Genomic DNA, 19,107 nt, shown 5'->3' with positions numbered 1-19,107 from the left:
TAGGAATAAAAACAGCTAAGGCTTCAAAAGCATGAACATTTAGACAAGTTATTCAATTTAGTAGAATTAATTCGGCCAATCAACGATACTGAAAGGGGCAACCATTTTGAGAGTACCCTTTTTACATAATTCAGCAAGGTAAAAAAAAAAAACCCCTCTAAGTAAGATTCTTAGTAAATGCTACGCCGAAATAAGTGAATTGATTTCTTGCAATACTAAAGGGACTGTTAGTATCAATTTCTACCAAATTATTCAAAGGGAAAAGCTCAGTCTTACGAAAATTTAGTTTATATCCTGAAAACTGACTAAAAGAGCAGAAAAGTATGGAAGGTAATGAAGTCTCAACATTAGAAATATAAAGGAAAAGGTCTTCAGCATAAAGAGAAACATCGTGAGTGATACCTCTCCTTAAAATGCCAGTGATATCATTGGATTCTCTGAAAGCAATAGCTGAGAGTTTTAAAGCCAGATCAAGATTCAAAGGGCTCAAGGAACAACCTTGTCTAGTTCCATGTTGAAGTTTAAATGGTTTGGAATTCTGAGAGTTAGTAAGGACCCAAGCAGAGGGAGATAAATAATTTAATCCTTTGAATAAAATCGGACCCAAAATTAAATTTTCCTAAGGTTTTAAATGAATAATTCCATTCAACCCGATCGAAGGCTTTCTCAGCGTCTAAGGATATCACACATTCCAATGTGTCTTTAGAAGGTGAATAAATAACATTCATAAACGACGAATATTAAAATGGAAATATAGATTTTTAATAAATCCATTCTTATCGTCAAATATAACAGATGGTAAAATATTTTCAATCGTACGAGCCAGAACTTTGAATAGGATATTTGTGTCAACATTAAGTACGGAGATAGGTCTCTATGACGCACATTTGGTTGGGTTCTTATTCTTTTTAAGAATAAGCGAAATAGAATCTTCATAAAAAGATTGTGGTAAACTACCCAATTTAAAGGAGTCCGAGAGGACTAACTATAAATGAGATGTAAGCAATGTGCAAACAGCCTTATAAAATTCTCCAGAAAAACAGTCAGGACCCGGAGCCTTCTCAGAGTGCAATGAACATACTGCCTCGGCAATTTCCTATTTAGAAATAGGTGGATAGTTGAATAGGTGTTCTCGGTTATCATCAGAAAATGTAGGGATATTTAATTGATCTAAGAAATTATTCATTACAGTATTATCTTTCGGAGAATCAGAGCTAAAAATTTTAGAGGAAAATTCTCTAAACGTATCATTTATTTCTAAATGGTCAGTTATCACTTTTTGATGTCTTCTGCTTCCGTAAGGTCCTTCTCTTTCTTGTCTTTTACGATACTCATTTTTGCATTAAATGGTCCTTCGATTTGTCTAATATTCTTGAATAGATCTATTTAAAAAAATTGTTGGCTTCTTCAGCTTATTTGCATCGTTCCTTTAAGTAAGTTTCTTTTTCTCTCCTTCCTATCGTCTCGAACCTTGTGTTCAGTTGGATGTATTTATTGCAACCTTCATTGGCCTTCACTTCTCTTCGCTGCTCAACCTCCACGGAAAGTCATTTTGTTTTCCTGGTCTTCTTCCTGTTTGCAATACTTTTTGTTGGCACCTCTTGTATAATGCACCTTACTTTTATCCATAGTTCTTCTGGATTTCTCTTCACCATGTTTATTCGGCATATTCCTGAAGGATGCGGGTAACATCAAACTTCTGGTACATTGGTTTTCCTAGTGCTCTTCAGTTTCATTCTGAATGTTGCAACAAGCAGTTAATGGTCTGAGATTGCAAGAGAACAGAGGGGCCGAGAAGGTTAAGTGCCCAGTTCGCTCAATGCGGTGACACCGGCTGGTGAAGAGGTCTTTCCCAAGCCATCCTTCAACAGTTAGGGTACTGAGTGCAGGAGTTGGGACATTATTTTATTTTAATTGAGATACAGCGAGTCGCGCTGGCCCATTAAGTCCCCCGATTTAATCCGAGTCTTATTACAGGACAATTTATAATGACCAATTAAACTGCCCACCTGTCCATCTTAAACCTGTGTGCATGTGTGGTTGGGGGGACGGCGGGAGCGGTGGTGCAACTGGAGGGCCCGGAGGAGACCCATGCGATATGCGATCACTGTGAGAACCTGCAAACTCTTACAGGCAGCGGCCGGAATTGAAACCGGGTCGTAAGAACTGTAAAGACTTGTGTTAACTACTGTGGGGCCGCTGTATAAGTCGTTGCTGATACTGTGTTTACAGTACAAAGTATGGTTTTAGCCACAACGTTTGAAAAGGCTCGGTTAAAGTTAAAAGAGTTCAGAGAAGATATGCGACTGTGTTGTCAGAACATAAGAAATAGGAGCAGGCTTTGGCCATCCGGACCATCGAGCCTGTACCGCCATTCAATAAGTTCATAGCTGATCTGCGTGTAAACTCAGCTCCATCACCTGCCTTAATTCCCCTACAATGTCAAAATCTATCTAACTGTTTCATAAATATATTTAGTGAAGAAACATGCTTCCCTGGGCAAAGAATTCCACAGATTCACCATATTCTGGGGAAAACAGTTTCGCCTCATCTCTGTCTTAAATCTTCTCCCCTGAATGTTGAGACAATGTCCCCTAGATCTAGTCTCATGTACCAATGTAAACTCTTTGCTTCTATCTTATCTATCCTTTTCAAAATTTTGCATGTTTCTATAATTCCCCTCTCGTTATCTGAACTTCAGTGAGTATAGTCCCAAGCAACTCAATTTCTCCTCATAGATTAATCTCTTCATCCCTGGTTTCAACCCTGTGTACCTCCTCTGCACCGCCTCTAAAGCCAGTATATCCTTCCTCAAGTATGGAGACCAGAACTGCACACATTACTCCAGGAGCAGTCTCGCCAGTACCCTGTATATTTACAGCAGCACCCCCCTGCTCTTGAATTCAATCCCTCTAGCGATAGAGGCCAATGTTCCATTTGCCTTCTTAATTACATGTTGTACCTGCAAGCCCACATTTTGCGATTCATGGACAGGCACTCCCAAGTCCCTTTACACAACAGCATGCTGCAAACTTTCACCATTAAATAAATATCTGTTCTTCTATTATTTCTTCCAAAGTGGATTATCTCGCATTTAGCACTTTGTATTCCATCTGCCAGATCTTGGCCCACTCACTTGACATGTCTATATCCATCTGTAGACTCTCCACATCCTCTGTACAACTTGCTTTTCCACTCAGTTTAGTCTCATCAGCAAATTTTGCTACGCTACGTTCAGTCCCCTCTTCCAAGTCATCAATGTAAATGGTAAACAGCTGCGGTCCCAGCTCCGACCACCGCGGCACCCCACTCACCACAGAGTCCCAACCGGAGAAACACCGATTTATACCAACTCTCTGCCTTCTGTTGGTTAGCCAATCCGCTATCCATGACAATATACTTCCTCCGACTCTACGCATCCGAATCTCATTTATAAGTCTCTTGTGGGACACCTTATCGAACGGCTTCTGGAAATCCAAGTATACGACATCCAAGACTTCCCCTCTATCCACTGCACTCATTATGTCCTCAAAGAACTCCAGTAAATTTGTCAAACAGGAACTGTCCTTTCTGAATCCATGCTGCGTCTGTCTAATCGAACCACTCCTTTCTAAATGTTTCGCTATTTCTAAATTAATGACAGTTTCAAGCATTAACCTGACTACAGAGGTTAAGCTGACTGGCCTATAATTGCCCGTCTTTTACCTACAGCCTTTTTTAAGAAGTGGCGTGACATTTGTTGTCCTCCAATCCGCCGGGACCTGCCCAGAGTTTAGAGAGTTTTGATAAATGATTACCAACGCGTCTACTATAACCTCCGACAATTCCTACAACACCCTGGGATGCATCGCTTCAGGACCAAGGGACTTAGCTACCTTCAGGCCCTCGTTTTCACATCACTCTCTCTTTAGTGACAATGATTTTATCGAGGTCCTCACCTCCGATTTCGTTCATAACATCCCAGATTGGCATATTAGACGTGTCCTGCACCTTGCAGACCGGCACAAAATAGTCGTTCAATGTCATTTCCTTATCAACAATATCAATATCATCTTATCATCTTCCAAGGGACTTACGATTATATCCGGACGTGTATGATGTATCGCACTATCTCTATTAATGCATTGGTCGTAAAATAATTGTAGGACTCTGACCCTAAAATTGTTCAGAAATGTATTTAGAATAAAGTCTGGTATCTTTCGTGAATTTTATTTTAAAGAGAGATTTTGGTGAACGATGCGCGCCACTAGATGGCGCCTGCGTGAGTAATCAGATTGAATAAAAATTTTGCAGGTTCCTGGAATGTTTTGGATAGTTCCTGGTTTCTGTTGACATTTTCTGCTTTAGTTCTCTTGAATTTGTTTTTTTTTATTGTGTGATGTTGATATTTTTGTGTTAATCCCTGTGGCAAGGATAGGGGCTTTAAGTTCGCGTACCCTCCTTTCCATAGCCCGTCGGGCTTCCTCTCCGACTGACGCTGGCCAGTCTCTCTCGGGAGTAGTCTTGGCAGCGAGAAGTTGGTCTCCTCCCAGTCCAGGAAGTTCCGTATATGATACAGAGGAGCGCCCGTAAATCTCCAGGCAGCGGGTTAAACATTTGACAGTTCCGAGTGAGCTAATTATGAAAAGCTACAGGTTTTTAGTGGATCCGGGGCGTCGCTGATCGGACTGCGAACGTCAGCCGTGGTCCAGGGTTTTAAATTAGGGGTATCATCCACTATTATCCATGGGATTTGAGAGGTCCCTCTCCCCTGCCTGGTGGAAACTCGACCTTCTGTGAACAGAGCGTCCGTTCCCGCCCGTAGGCTCCGGAAGAATAGGGCAAGGGGGCAGGGTTCCATACCAGGCCAGCGAACATCTGGTTCCGTCACACCCTGGGCTAGCTATCCGTTCTGGGGTCTTTATTGTGGCAATCCCGCTGCCATTTCTATAATCTCGATACTATTTATGGGGAGTCATAGGGCGGCGGAAGCGCCAGCTGAGTTTACAGACCTCCCAATGGGGCTTCGGACTGACGTTAGAATCTGCCATTGGACTATTATTCTCCCATTTCTTGGTCTTTACCTTTGGGCGCCGGTGCCGCTTTCCACCTCTTCCCATTCAGAAAACCATGTAAGTCAGTTCCCAATTAGGATCCCCACGCCCATTCTCAGATTCTTCCTTCCGATATCCGAATTTTACCAAACCGAAAGAGACTCCATTGGGCCAATCTACCTGATCCAACACGTAAATCACTAGAAAAGGTAGCTGGGTACCTGTTGTCCCCTGTTTTCAACCAAACCTTATAGGCGGACGAACCCGATGGAGTTAACGTGTCCCACAATAATTGTTCTGTGTTCTTATATTTTGCAATCTTCCCCTCCGTGTCCTTATTCACTGGGGTCTCCGTGTTCGGATCAGCAGGGTGCCGTTCACCGGGGCGTCCTTTGTTCTTTTCTAGTTCGCTTGACCAAGACTTACTGGCCTCGTTTCCCATTTTAACATGTATTTCTATCATCGTTTATTCCAGTTATTAGTATTCTACGTTCTATTTCCTATGCTAACTGTGCTTCGTAATCAGCTGATTAAGATATACAGATACCAGGTTCCCCTTAAATTTAACAGAAATATATCGTCAATTAGGTCTGATCTCCTCTCCCAGTTTCATTCTTGTTCTTACCAGAGCTCAGGAACTGGGCACCGGCCGGTCAGGGGCGGCCTTACTCCCGCCTCGCCCTGGTCCTGATCTTGATTCCCGTCTCTCAGGGAAGTCTTACAGGCAGGGATGAGATTCCTGTCCGAGGGGCCAATTACTCTGTCGGGGTTCAGCTGGATCCCGTACACAGGGATCCAATCCTCGCCGCCAGATTGTCAGGGATTTTCCTTTCCACACAAGACTGGGACCTGGGTTCTCGTTAGGAGACTCTTTATTTACGTGACATGGAGAGCAGTCCCTCCGGAGAGAAACGCCCTCGCTTACAATCCTTATGGTTGATTCTAACGGGTGTGGTTTGTAAACATTTAATTATTTGGTATTGTTCTGAACAAGCTGAGGGAAAAAAAACACTATAGTCACGTGGCCTCGTGGTGTACCGCTGAAGGCCAGTGGGCAGTACGACGTAGTATTTTGTCGACGTTAGAGGGCGCCATCAGGGTTTTATACTGATCCAGACATTACGCAACACAAACACGGAAGCTATACTCCCGCAAACGAATTCACCCAGCCCAGCTGACCAAATTTCTCCACGCAAGCGATAGAACCTTCCTCAGGACCCTGGTGCAACCAAAAATCCTATATCACACACAACAGACAAACCAATATATTGTACTATAATCCGGTTAATGGAATACAAAGTGCGTGCAGTAAAGCCCAGCACTGGGAAACAGTAAACATTTAGTAACCAGCTCGCTGTCAAGTGACGAGACCTCAGTGGTGGTGGGATATTCATTAGTCTCTCAACCCGAGGGAAGAAGTTATTACCCGGCATTCCTAGTGCTAATATGCATGCACCTTCATCCTGACCGCCGTGTGTCAAAGAGATCATGGGTTGGCTGGTAGGGATTGTCAACAATGCTTTGGCCCCTTCGTCTGCAACGCTCTCGGAAAGTGTCACAAACAGGGCCGAGTGAGACACCGATCAACCTCTCGGATGTTTTTACTCTCCCCTGTATTGTCTTGTGGTTCGATGCCTTGCAGCTTCCGTACCATACAAAGATGGCGCCGGACATGACGCTCTCCATGGTGCTCCAGTATACGCTGCTGTGGCCTCTTGACTTGTGTGGAGGTGTTGTGGGTCCAGGTTAGATCGTTTGTTATGTGCACACCAAAGAACATCATCCTCTCCACCCTCTCCAGAGCAGAACCATTGATGATCAATGGAAAGTGGTCGATCTCTGCCTTCTTGGTCCCCCAACATCGCTTCGCTTTCTCGTCTCCACGCTGACACTCGTGCAGTTGTTCTCGCACCATTTGACAAACCTCTCAACCTCCTCTCCGTGTGCTGATTCACCATTGTTGCTGATGATACCGACCACTGCAATATCATCACAGAACCTGATGATGTTGTTTGAGCTGAATCTGGCAGTGTTGACATCAGACAGCAGTTTGGATAGCGGCGGACTGAGTACAGAGTCCGGATAACCGAGGATGAGAGGCGAACGGATAGAGGCGTACAAGATATTGACAGTTATTGAGGAATGCTGTAGAAGAATGACCTAGGAATAATGGTGCAGTTCCCTGAAGGTAGAATCTCATGTGGATAGGTTGATGAAGAAAGCTTTTGGTATTCTGGCCTTTAGAAATCAGAGCATTGAGTATAGGAGTTGGGATGTAATGTTAAAATTGTACAAGGCACTGGTCAGGCTTAATTTGGAGAACTGTTTACAGTTCTGGTCACCGAATTATAGAAAATATGTCAACAAAATAAAGAGAGTACAGAGAAGATTTACCAGAATGTTACCTGGGTTTCAGCACCTAAGTTACAGGGAAAGGCTGAACATGTTAGGTCTTTATTCTTTGGAGCGTAGAAGATTGAGGGGGAACTTGATAGAGGTATTTAAAATTATGAGGGGTTAGACAGATTTGACGTGGATAGGCTTTTTCCATTGAGTGTAGAGGAGATTCAAACAAGAGGACGAGTTGAGAATTCGGGGGCAAAAGTTTAGGAGTAACACGAGGGGGAACTTCTTTACTCAGAGAGTGGTAGCTGTGTGGAACGAGCTTCCAGTAGAAGTGGTAAAGGCAGGTTGCATATTGTCATTTAAAATTGGATAGGTATATGGACAGGAGAGGAATAGAGGGTTATGGGCTAAGTGCCTGTTGGTGGGACTAGGTGAGAGTAAGCGTTTGGCACGGACTAGGAGGCCGAGATGGCCTGTTTCCGTGCTGTAATTGTTATATGGCTATTGTTCGTGTGGATAGTCAAAGGCTTTTTCTCCCAGGGCTAAAATGGCTAGCACAAGAGAGCATATTTTTAGGTGTTTGGAAGTAGGTACAGAGGAGATGTCAGCGGTATGTGTTTTTTTTTACACAGAGAGCGGTGAGTGAGTGGAATGGGCTGCCGACCGCGGTGGTGGAATCTTTTAACTCCGGGATGGCGACACGGAGCTTAGAAATGTAGATGGCTGTGGGTAAAACCGAGGTAATTCTAATGTAGTGTCATGTTCGGCACAGCACTGTGGGCCGAAGGGCCTGCATTTTATTTAGGTTTTCTATGCTTTTATGTTTCTACAACTCAGAGGAGCAGCGGCGGGGCGGGATTAAGCTAGTGCGGGTCCTGTAGCATATGCTACAAAGGTGCCCTAAATTTAAAAACATGCACATACGTATTAAAACATAAATTATTTACTTGCACAGTAAAGTAATTGAATTTTTTTCATTTGCTATACAGCCAGATAATACGACAAATGTCCCGCAATTCAGTAATAGTATTACTTACATGCAGGTATCAATTTCAAATGTCAAAAGTAACAAAACTACAATTTAAAAGTTAGATTTTCTAGATTTGGCATGAGCAAGTTTGTCGATCTTACTGGAAATGTCTATTTCACGCAGAAGTTCATGTTCAATACTCATTGGTGTGAGATTGTTCAATCTGTTTTGACCCATGGTGCTCCTTAGTTCATTTTTAATGCTTTTCTGTTTTGAAAATGAGCATTCTCCACCGCAGTTGGTAACCATGAGTGACAAATAGATGCGCAACTAGACCCCGTCCGGTATTGCAGCCTTCAACCGAAGTGCAGCTCCCAATCTCCGGCCTCTCCGCAGACCGCTTCGAACGCACATCGTCCCGCCCACTGACACCACTCAGCCAATGAGAGCATGATTCTCCCAGCAGTACTCGCTGATTGGCTGAGAGTGTGTTTGAGAACGGGTTGCTACCGGGAGCTGGTACTGTCAGTCTCAGTTTGCTCTCAGAATCAAAGGAAGTTCCCCAAAACAAAGTGCACGACTTTAATATCAGAATGAAACTGCGTTCACAGTTTGTCGGAAATGCAGGAACTCAATCCACAGTACTTTGTCAAAAACAGATGGCTGAAGTCATTTACTTAAGTGTAAATGAATCGTCGACCCAAAACTCACTCTGACAGTGGTGAGAATACGGTGAGATGCCGATTTCACCAGGCTGCAGCTTGCAAGCATTTAGTGAGGGCGGGTCGCATCTGCTACTTCTGCTACTAGGTTAATCCGTCCCTGGGGAGTGGTGGGGTGGAGGGGTGACTTCTGTTACCCGGGAAGTATGGTCCCTTTGCCCCTGCCCGGGTAAATTGTCCGGCTCTGCGGGTATGCGTGGGTTTCCCCTGGGTAGCGTCCTCCTCACCTCGGCTCCGGCCAGACTGAGTGTCTGTTCCTCTGGAAGGGAGGAGGCCTCTCCTCAGCGGCACGACATTGAATTGGTTAAATTGTGCACAGGAAGCATTCAGCCTGTGAGGAATGGAGGCCACTTGCAATCCGTTCTGGTGTGTGTCCTCGCCACAGGCTCCTCGTGTCCCAGGGGTCATAAAGGTGTCTGTGCATTTTCTGTGCGGACTTGCGCATCTCCCCCCCCCCCCTCCCGTTGCACGCAATCCGCTCCCTTGTTTTCTGCAGGTTTGTTACGTGGGATCATGAATGGTTAAGGACAGACAGATTTGAGGAGAACAGAACTAGCAGGAACAGAGAAACAAAACATGCCGACAATTTAACTGAGTAGAGGAGACAGGAACAAACAGAGTAGTTGTTGGAAATATCGAAGGGTTGCAGGAGTTTGAAAATCACGGACGGACCGATGATTCTAAAAATAGACACTGGTCGGATTTAATCATTGCTTGACGGGGATTCCAGTCTCAGTGATACACTCCCACCGGCTCTCCACTCCGAAACAACCCCACACAAACAGCAACAACACCTCAGGCTGCTGTTCCCGATGGAACTCGGCGTTTCACACCATCATCCGCTCAGTACGAATCAACAAGATTCAGACGGGCTCCGCTCCTCTCTCTGCAAACGGATCCGCAGTTCCCTCGGCGGGAGTTCACAGTCAATACAGATCAGTAAAAACTACTTCTTGCTCGCTGAGAGTTAACACAGGCACACCTGAAGGATGTGTGCTCAGTCGACTGCGGTACAATCTGTCATGTTTGTATTGTTACGTACTTGTGGTACATGACAGTGGTACCTTTGTCACGTGACTGGGGTTGAAGCTATACTGGACTTGAGGTAATGGTCTTGTGATGGTGGATTGACGTCATTTTCCCGCCAGCAGAGATCAAGTGACAGGTTTTTTTTCAGGTTATAAAAGGAAGACCCCACCCTGTGAGGACGGGCAGTTCGTGGCTGGATTTGCCAAGTTGACTTCATGCTACTGCGTGATTTACTGTGATAACGCAGTTTAGTTGAAAGATGAAGTTTTATCTAATGCCTAAAGTTTAAAAGGTCATTGCCAGCAGGTTCTTTACAATTCTGCTAGGTTGAGAATCAGTGGAGAGTGAAGATCGGAGTTCGGGAGTTAAAGATCGAGGAGAATCGATTTCTACGGTGAAACGGGTTCGGCCTTTGTTTGATCCTTATTGGGAAGGATTTCGTTGACTATTCTCGTGTTAATCCCTGGGAATAACAGAAAGGATTGAGGATAGTGTGGAAGGAAAGTTCAGTGCCTTTAAGCCGTTCCGTTTCGTAAACTCTTCGTGGGAAAGGTTCGACGCCGGGGATCGAAGCAAAGCGACTTGAAAGAGAATTTAAATCGTCTTATAAAGTCTCTCCTTTTAAATGGACTGTGAGCATTTCGAACTTTTGGCAATACCACTTTAAAGAACTGTTTTTGCAATATCGCTTTAAGAACCGTTTGAGCTGCCGCACAGCAGTTGATTTCCGGTTACGTTGGTGTTTGTTTACTTTTGGGGGGTTTGTTTTCTGTGTTTAATAAACGTGTTGTTTGTTATAAAAACCCTTGCCGAACTCATACATTTATTGTTGCCTGAATACGTAACAGTATATCTAAACTTACCTACAAGATCTGTGATGTATTCGCATGCTGTATTCTTAAGAAAGTTTTGTTGTTAGAATCTCAGCTGACCGAGAAAATTGCAAAATCTTGCGAAATTTCACGGACGTACATGTATGTGTAAGTCACGAGAGTCCTTTCCCCGCTCCCATTTTACCGCAGATCTGCCTTGTTTCCGAGGCTCCGCCCCCAGCTCTGATGATATAGATTACAGTCCAGACTTCCCTTCAGTTCTGTGTTGAAGCGGGTCGGCGGCGGCGGCGGGTCGTTTGTAGGATCCGGATTAGGAGACGACCATCACCCCCAGAGTCGGGAATCCGGGGGAGGGTTCACTGTCCGGGCGTGAAAACAAGTTCTCATCGGTGAGTACTGAGGCTGGTCCCCAGTGTGGACGTCTGATGTAAGGTAATGCACCCAGTTAACTTCCCCGATCTGGCGGCCTCTCTGCGCTTGCTGGACAGAACCTGCCGGGGTCGGTCTGACTTGTGGGACCTTCACAACATACCGACTGAGATGAGCCGCCGCTCAGCCCCTCTTGCCCTGGTCCTGGGAGCGAGATGGGGTGGTGATACCGAGACCGCACTCATCCACTGAGGTTTATCCCGGGAACATTACCTTCCTCACCCGGTCCCGTATCGGGTCCAAACTTCACCTGGATCGATAGCCAGTGTCTACAATGATTTTACATCATTCCAGGGCGCGGGAAGCGGCCCTTCCACCTGTTGTGTTCTTGCAGACAGAGAAGGTTAACCCGAGTAATCGCACTTTCGGGACACTGCTCCATCTGTCTGAGTAGATCCATCTTTCACCCGTTCAGACAAGGCAGTGAGATCCAGATCTCTCACGGCCTCTCGTTCTGGGTGGCCATCGTTGTATTTATTTTTGTTGAATCCATGCCACTGTTCCGACTTGCCGAAGCGCAGTCAGTGTTTTCTGTTTTATAACCCCATTAAATGCAAGAAATAAGCTTTTTCCAGTTATCTGGGCTTGTCAGAAGTGTACAGTGTACATCGAGTTAGACTGTGGGATCAAGAGTCCAACTTATCACCGGGGAACATTCAATGTGCTTACAACAGCAGCCTGAATGGTTTCCTGGAGCCTGGTGCTATGTGTTTTCAATGTTATTTTAACATCTTCCATCCGGCTGAGAAGAGAGAATAGCGAGGGTTATGAGGATCTTTGATACTGCCTGCTTTACGGATGCAATGGGAAGTGCAGTCACAGTCCAGGGAGGGGAGTCTGGTTCCCGTTATGTCCTCAGCGGTGCCCACAGTTTCCTGCAGTTCCTTGCAGTCAAGGGTAGATGGTAGCCTTATGAAGGCGTTATGTGCCGGGATGGGACACTTTATATGGCGTTTTGATAAGGTCTGGGGAGGGGCAATGTGCCTAAGCCAAAGTTATTGTTGTTTGATCTAGGCTTGTCATTTTAGTATCTTTTTCTAACGTTTTATTCAGTGCCCGTGTATCGCTGAATAACCACCAGTGACTGTCCTTGATCCCTCACTCACATGGCTCCATCTCCTCATTCACTCACATCTTGTGCAACCTCTCTCCAGCCCGTGTGTACCCACCTCAATGATGTACAGTATATCAGTAAAGTTACCTGTAACATTTGACTCATTGTGAAGTGTTATCTTGCACACTCTATCTCACTGAGTTTTCCAGGAATCGGTGTTGTTAGCTAGAACGACAAGACGTTTAATTGAATGCTGCACCACCTAGTAGGGTAAGAGCTACAAGCTACAAACCCGGGTTATGACAGGAGAAATTCTAGCATGGATAACGCAGTAGTTGATATGTAAGAGACAAGGAGTGTGAATAAAGCGAGGCTTTACTGTTTGAAAGATTCCAGGGGAAATTACACGGGGGTGAAAGTGGATTGGATATTGTAGGGAATAGCACGAATGGGTTGAAAGACCTGTTTCTGCGCTGTTAGAGAATGAATCTAAATTGAGCGTCTCACTGGCGTCGCAAATGCTCAGAGGAAACACGTTGTCAGGCCCTGGAGATTTAAACGTTCAATTTCACTTCAAGAGAGCAAGCGCCTATTCTGTAACCAGTATATGTTTATGTACATGACTTGACGAACGTTTCCTCATTTCTATCGACTCTTTCTCTGTCTCTTAAGTACATGGCAGAATGGACCGTCGAAGCTGTTTTCATCAGTAGTGGTCCAGGAACTAGGAAGAAAACCTCACAATCTATTTAGTTCTATCTAGCAACCTTATCCTCCATCATTCTATCCAGTAGCAGGGGTCGAACTTGATTGTATTGTCAAATGCAGGTTTACGTAATTCAAATGTACAGAAATTTGATAAACTTTTTCATCGCTTAACTAAGCAAAGACGGAAACGTCAGGAATATCAACACAATATAATGTGTTTTGTAAATAACAAATTATCGGCATTTGAAGCAGATTGATCGTATTCAACAAAGTCTTTTAATTTGAAACAGCTTCTCTTTAGATGTGTAGAGCTGGAACTAGCAGCAGATTGACTGGATGCACCTCGGAAGGGTCGAAACAGCAACTGGTATTTTCACCAAATTGGCTAAGTGTTCAGTATTCATTGTGGTCATAAGGAAATTCAGAGCATATGTGGTTTAGAACGTCACTTCATTTTTCGTTTAATACTGGTGGGGCTTTTCCTCAGTCACCAGGGAAACAGCCCACCAGAACTACAAAGAGTGTTGGAGCTTTTTAACACTCTGTAGTCACAGCCCTTTAGTGGAGATTCAGTGGCCTCAGGATCCAGTGTGGATTAGAGGATGCTTTGAGCATTTACTGTATGGAATATATGATGACTAATCAACGTTGGGATTGTATTTATGCAAATCTTTCTAGAATGTCACAATCATTTTGCAATCAGTTAATATCTGTACATCAAAAGGAAAGAAAAAAACCCTTATACTCTGTTTCCAGGGCTATATTTACCATTTAGTATTATAATATTTTGTTCCTGCTCCACTACGGGAAACGTGGCGGCTAACTGATTTGGTGTAGATCCCACTCAACAATAAAATGATCAACAATATGCCGAATTTATCTGTGGAGACAAGGTATAATGTATCCGGGGCCATTTTGTGAACCATGGCGCAGAGGTCAACCCGATCCCCGTCCAGACAACGGTTCCTCAGGTTACAATTCTGTCATGTAGAATGTGTAGGTGGAGGAGTGTTATTTTTTCGAACTGTGTATAGCTGAGACGCTGCAGCACATTAGCGGCAGAAAGGAGTCCTGGGGGTGTTGGACCATCTTGTTGCTTCTACAGACGGCACTGGGCATTCCTCCCTCCGCGATAAAGCAGACGTCTCGGACAGATAAGCACGGGTTGCGGGAATTCTGATTACACTCTGCTGTGTGAGGCAAGGGAAAAAATGTGCGAACCTCTGGTATATCACAAAGGTTTTGACACGTATAAAAGACCCCTCGTACACGCTGCTCAGGCGTATGAGGTAATGCGTTAGTGTTAATGCTCTGTGCTCACATGTTTGGTTCTGGAGTCCCTTTGGAAACAAAGAAGGGAATAAGTTGCCCTTCCTTCCCTCACAGTGAGTGGCTGTGAGTTAGTGGGCTGTTCCGTGTTTGCAGCAGTAAACATGGACCGGGGGTTTAGTGTTCAATCAGTGTTTGGAAAGTCCCTCTCACTGTTCCCTTCGGTCAGATAGTGGAAACCAAACAGAAACTGCAGAAGGAGAAGGTAAAGACAGACGTCTCGGTATTACAGAAGTACCAGCATTACAGTGGTATATAGGGAATTACAGAGGTATGAGAAGGGAAATTGGCCAGAATTGATTGGAAATGATGGGAAATTACAGAGCAGCAATTTGTGGGAAGCTGGAGGGTTGGCAAGGTTGCAAACACAAACAGAAGACAAGAAAAGTTATTAAAAATGTAAAGTTTGAATACCAAAGTAATCGAGCCAATAATACTAAAGAGGTTCCTAAACGTTTCTTCAGATGCATAAAGTGTAAAAGAGAGACACGACTGGATATCGGAACGCTGCAAACTGGGGATATAGTAAATGGGACAAGGAATGGGGGCCGAACTGAATAAGTATTTTGCACCCGTCTTCATGGAGGAAGACAGTGGTAGTATATTGGTAGTTCCAGCTGTCAGGGGGCATCAGGTGTGTGAAGTTACCATAACTGGAGAGAGATTTCTTGGGAAACTGAAAGGTCTGAACTTAGATATGTCACCTGGACTAGATGGCGTGTCCCCAGAATTCTAAAAGCCGTCGCTGAAGAGATCGTGAGACGTTAATAACCTCCTTTCAAGAATTACTAGCTTCTCTAATGGTTCCAGAAGACTGGAAAATTGCAAATGTCACTTCACTCTTGGAGAAAGGAATGGTGCCAGTTTGTCTGATCTCAGTATTTGAAAAGATATCGGAGTCTGTTATTAAGGGTACTTGGAGACCAGACATAAAATAGGCCGTAGTCGGCATGATTCCCTCAAGGGAAAATCTTGCCTGACAAATCTGATGGAGTTCTTTGCAGAAATAACAACCATAATATAGAAAGGAGAATAGGTTGATGCTGTGTATTTGGCTTTTCAGAAGATCTTTGTTATGTTGTCAGACATAAAGCTGTTTAACGAGCTACGAGATCACAGTATTGCGAGAAAAAAATCTGACATGGATAAAACAGTGGTTAATTGGGAGGGAGCTAAGCGTAGGAACAGCATGAACCTTTTCTGAATGGCTTCCAGTGACTAGTGGTGTTCCTCAGGAGTGTGTGTTGGGACTGATTATATCTACGTCATATGTTAAAGATTTGGGCGATGGAATTGATGTCTTTGTTGTAAAGATTGCAGACCGTATGAAAATAGGCGGAGGGGCCTTTGTTTTGATGAATTAGAAAAGGTACAGAAGTACATAGACAGATTAGGACACTCGGCAAAGAAGTAGAATACAATATACGAGAAGTATATGGTCATTCATCTTGGTAGACGAAATGAAAGGGATAGCTATTTTCTACATACAAAAATAAACTGAGATGCAAAGGTACTTGGGGGTCTTTGTGCCGCACTTGGAGTATTGTGAGCATGTTTGGGCCTCTTATCTTCGAAATGAATGTGCTGAAAATATATAAGATTCAAAGGTTATTCACAAAAATGATTCCACGATTGAATGTCTTGTCATATGAAGCACGTTTGATAGTTCTGAGCCAGTATTCACCGGAATTCAGAAGAATGAAGGGTGACCTTTTTAAAACCCGTCGAGTGGTGAAAAGCCTTGATAGACTTGCTGTGGAGATGATAACCATATATAACCATATAACAACTACAGCACGGAAGCAGGCCAACTCGGCCTTTCTAGTCCGTGCCGACTCTTACTCTCACCTAGTCCCACTGGCCCGCACTGAGCCCATAACCCTCCATTCCTTTCCTGTCCATATACTTAGCTAGATTTACTTCAAATGACTATACCGATCGTGCCTCTACCACTTCTACTGGAAACTAATTCCACACAGCTACCACTCTCTGAGTAAAGAAATTCCCCCTCGTGTTATCCTTAAACGTTTGCCCCTAACTCTCAAATCATGTTCGCTTGTTTGAATCTCCCCTACTCTCAATCGAAAAAGCCTATCCGGGTCAACTGAATCTATCCCCCTCATTATTATAAATACCTCTATCAAGTCCTCCCTCAATCTTCTACGATCCAAAGAAAAAAGAACTAACTTGTTCAAACTTTCCCTGTAACTTCGGTGCTGAAACCCAGGTAACATTCCAGTAAATCTTTTCTGTACTCCCTCTATTCTGTGTTTCCTCTGGTGGGATAATCTACAAGCAGGTGACAGTACCTCAGAAAAGAGAGGCGCCCTATTAGAACGGAGTGTGCTGGAATTTATTTTACCATGGTATGTTGAATCCGTGGAAGTTTTATTTTGCCACAGACAGCTGTGGTGGTCAAATCTTTGTGTATATTTAAGACAGAGGTTGATTGATGCCTGGTTGGTCAGAGCATGAAAGGGTATGGTGAAAAGGCAGGAGATTGGGAATGAGAAGAAACTTGGATCAGTCATGATGAAACTGTACAGTGGACACGATGGGCCAAATGGCCTAATTCGGCTCCTATATCGTATGGTCGAATGGAGATAGAACATATCAGAGAACGTAGAATAGTACATCACAGGAACACATTCTTTTTGAATTAGACTCGGAATCAGTTTCCTGAAACTTCTTCTAAATCACTCAATTTTTAACACATCCTTTCTCATGTTAGGGGCCGAAACCTGCTAAGGATACTCCAAGCGTTGCATCATCAGGAATTTATAAACTCTCAACTGTACATGACTTCTTTTATATTACAGTTCTCTTGAAACGAATGCAGAGATCGCATTTGCCCTCTTTACAACAAATAAACCTATATATTAACTTGTAAGGAACTTGCACAAGCACTGCCAAGACTCTTTGTGCCTGTTGACATTTTTTTTTAATTTTGAGCCCAGCTTGTCCATTATCTCCACACAATTAAAATTGGAAATCTGTTTGTTATTCGCATGTACCGATGTGCAATGAAAATCTTGTTTTGCATACCATCATACAGATCAAAAGAACACAACAGTAAATTAAGGTGATATAAGGTAAAACAATAACAGTGTGTAACAAAGTATTATTGTTTCAGAGAAACTGAAGAGCAAGTAGGCATATGGTGCAAGATCATAGCAAGTTACATTGTGAGGTTAAAATGCATCTTATCTAGTTGGGGACCATTCAATTTGCTTATAACAGCAGAATGGATGGCGTCCTTGAATCTGGTGGTTTGTGTTTTTCAGTGTTTATTCTTCACCCCAGATGGAAAGCGAGAATATCCAGGATTGTAAGGCTATGCTGCCTGCTTTGCTGATACAACTGAAAGTTCAGACACAGTCACCGGCAGGTAGTCTGGTTTTCCTGATGCCCTCAGCCGTCCACAGGTCTCGGCAGCTCCTTGAAGTCACGAGTAAAGCAGGAGCCGTCCGAACACTTAAGGTATCCTGTTGGGGATACTGTCTACGGCAGGTTGATGAAATTTGCTGAGTGTCAAAGGTCACATGACAAAGTCCCTATTGTTTGTTCCATCTCTCTCATTTGAGAATATTTGTATGTAATAAAAGGTATTATAAATTTAGTATCTGTTGTATTGCTGGAGGACCATCTGTGAGTGTCCTTGATCCCTTCTATCACCTTGGCAATTCAGCTTATTTTGTTCAGGCTCTATCCTTTTTTTTTTTGTCATGTCAATGACATATATCAAACATCCCGTTCAACCTCAGTCCAGCCTGCATCGCACCAGCTCAATAATATATATCGGGCATTTTGCTCAACCGCTGTCCAGCCTGTATCCCGCCACCTGAACGATATATACCTACCATCGTGTTGAACCTCAGTCCAGCCTATATCCCGCCACCTCAATGATATGTATCATTTGCACCTCTTGTCGCAATGAGTCATTCAGGACTCAGATGTTGTAGCAAGAACTACCAGCGATTTAATGGAAATCAGCCATTACAATATTAGTTTCACAGTTACAAATTTATTGCAGTATTAATCATTGTCATAATGAAACTCACAGCAGATGATGTGAAATCAGGCATTTCCCCTTTCGTTTATTTTCGGTTCCTTATCGTTTGAGTGTGCCTTTCATTTGTAGCTTGTTAATACAGCTAACTGTGGGACCATTTTCAAAGACTGTGAATCTGTATAGCAATGTCAGTTTATTTTGTCATACACGGAAAATATTTCCCATTCACAGTGTCAGTCATACCCTGGTTTATCTTGCTAAATTCCAACAATTCGCTGTTGTCGGTATTAAATTCCCTCTACTATTTTGTAACCTGACTTCCCAGCTGGTCCAGAGCACAATGCACCTTTGGCAGCCTTGCTCACTGCCTGCTACATCCTATCTCGGTATAATCCACATATTTGCTGCTCCAGTTTGCCACATTTTCAACTGTCATCTAAATCATTAATATCAATGCCAAACTTCCAGTCGATTTCCCTGCAGTACCTCGCGAAACTCATGCCTCCATTTGGACAGTCAACGATCTGCAAGCAGTCTCTGTTTTCTCCACTTGCTTCATCCTGAGTTCCAATGATCTTTCCCTTTCGGACTAGCCTCCCATGCAGAACTTTGTCAATCGCCCTGTAAATGTCAATGTAGGCA

At 43.8% G+C, this 19,107-nt stretch overlaps 1 protein-coding gene across 2 annotated transcripts in view; it reads left to right on the top strand.

The window, feature by feature from the left end:
* Positions 1–7,933: 7,933 nt before the first annotated feature.
* Positions 7,934–19,107, top strand: part of LOC132388054 (NACHT, LRR and PYD domains-containing protein 3-like) — a 49,453-nt gene continuing 38,279 nt past the window's right edge. The window contains exon 1 of one of the 2 annotated variants that reach the window (XM_059960413.1): positions 7,934–8,119. The gene's annotated coding sequence lies outside the window, so the exon portion shown is untranslated. Of the gene's footprint in view, positions 8,120–11,199; positions 11,323–19,107 lie in introns of those variants that run through there. The other variant, XM_059960412.1, reaches the window with a different exon arrangement.

The sequence above is a fragment of the Hypanus sabinus genome, unplaced genomic scaffold (assembly GCF_030144855.1).
Source record: "Hypanus sabinus isolate sHypSab1 unplaced genomic scaffold, sHypSab1.hap1 scaffold_259, whole genome shotgun sequence".
Taxonomy (NCBI): Eukaryota; Metazoa; Chordata; class Chondrichthyes; order Myliobatiformes; family Dasyatidae; genus Hypanus; species Hypanus sabinus.
Note: the sequence above shows the minus strand (reverse complement) of the source record. Positions and strands in the feature narration are given on the sequence as shown.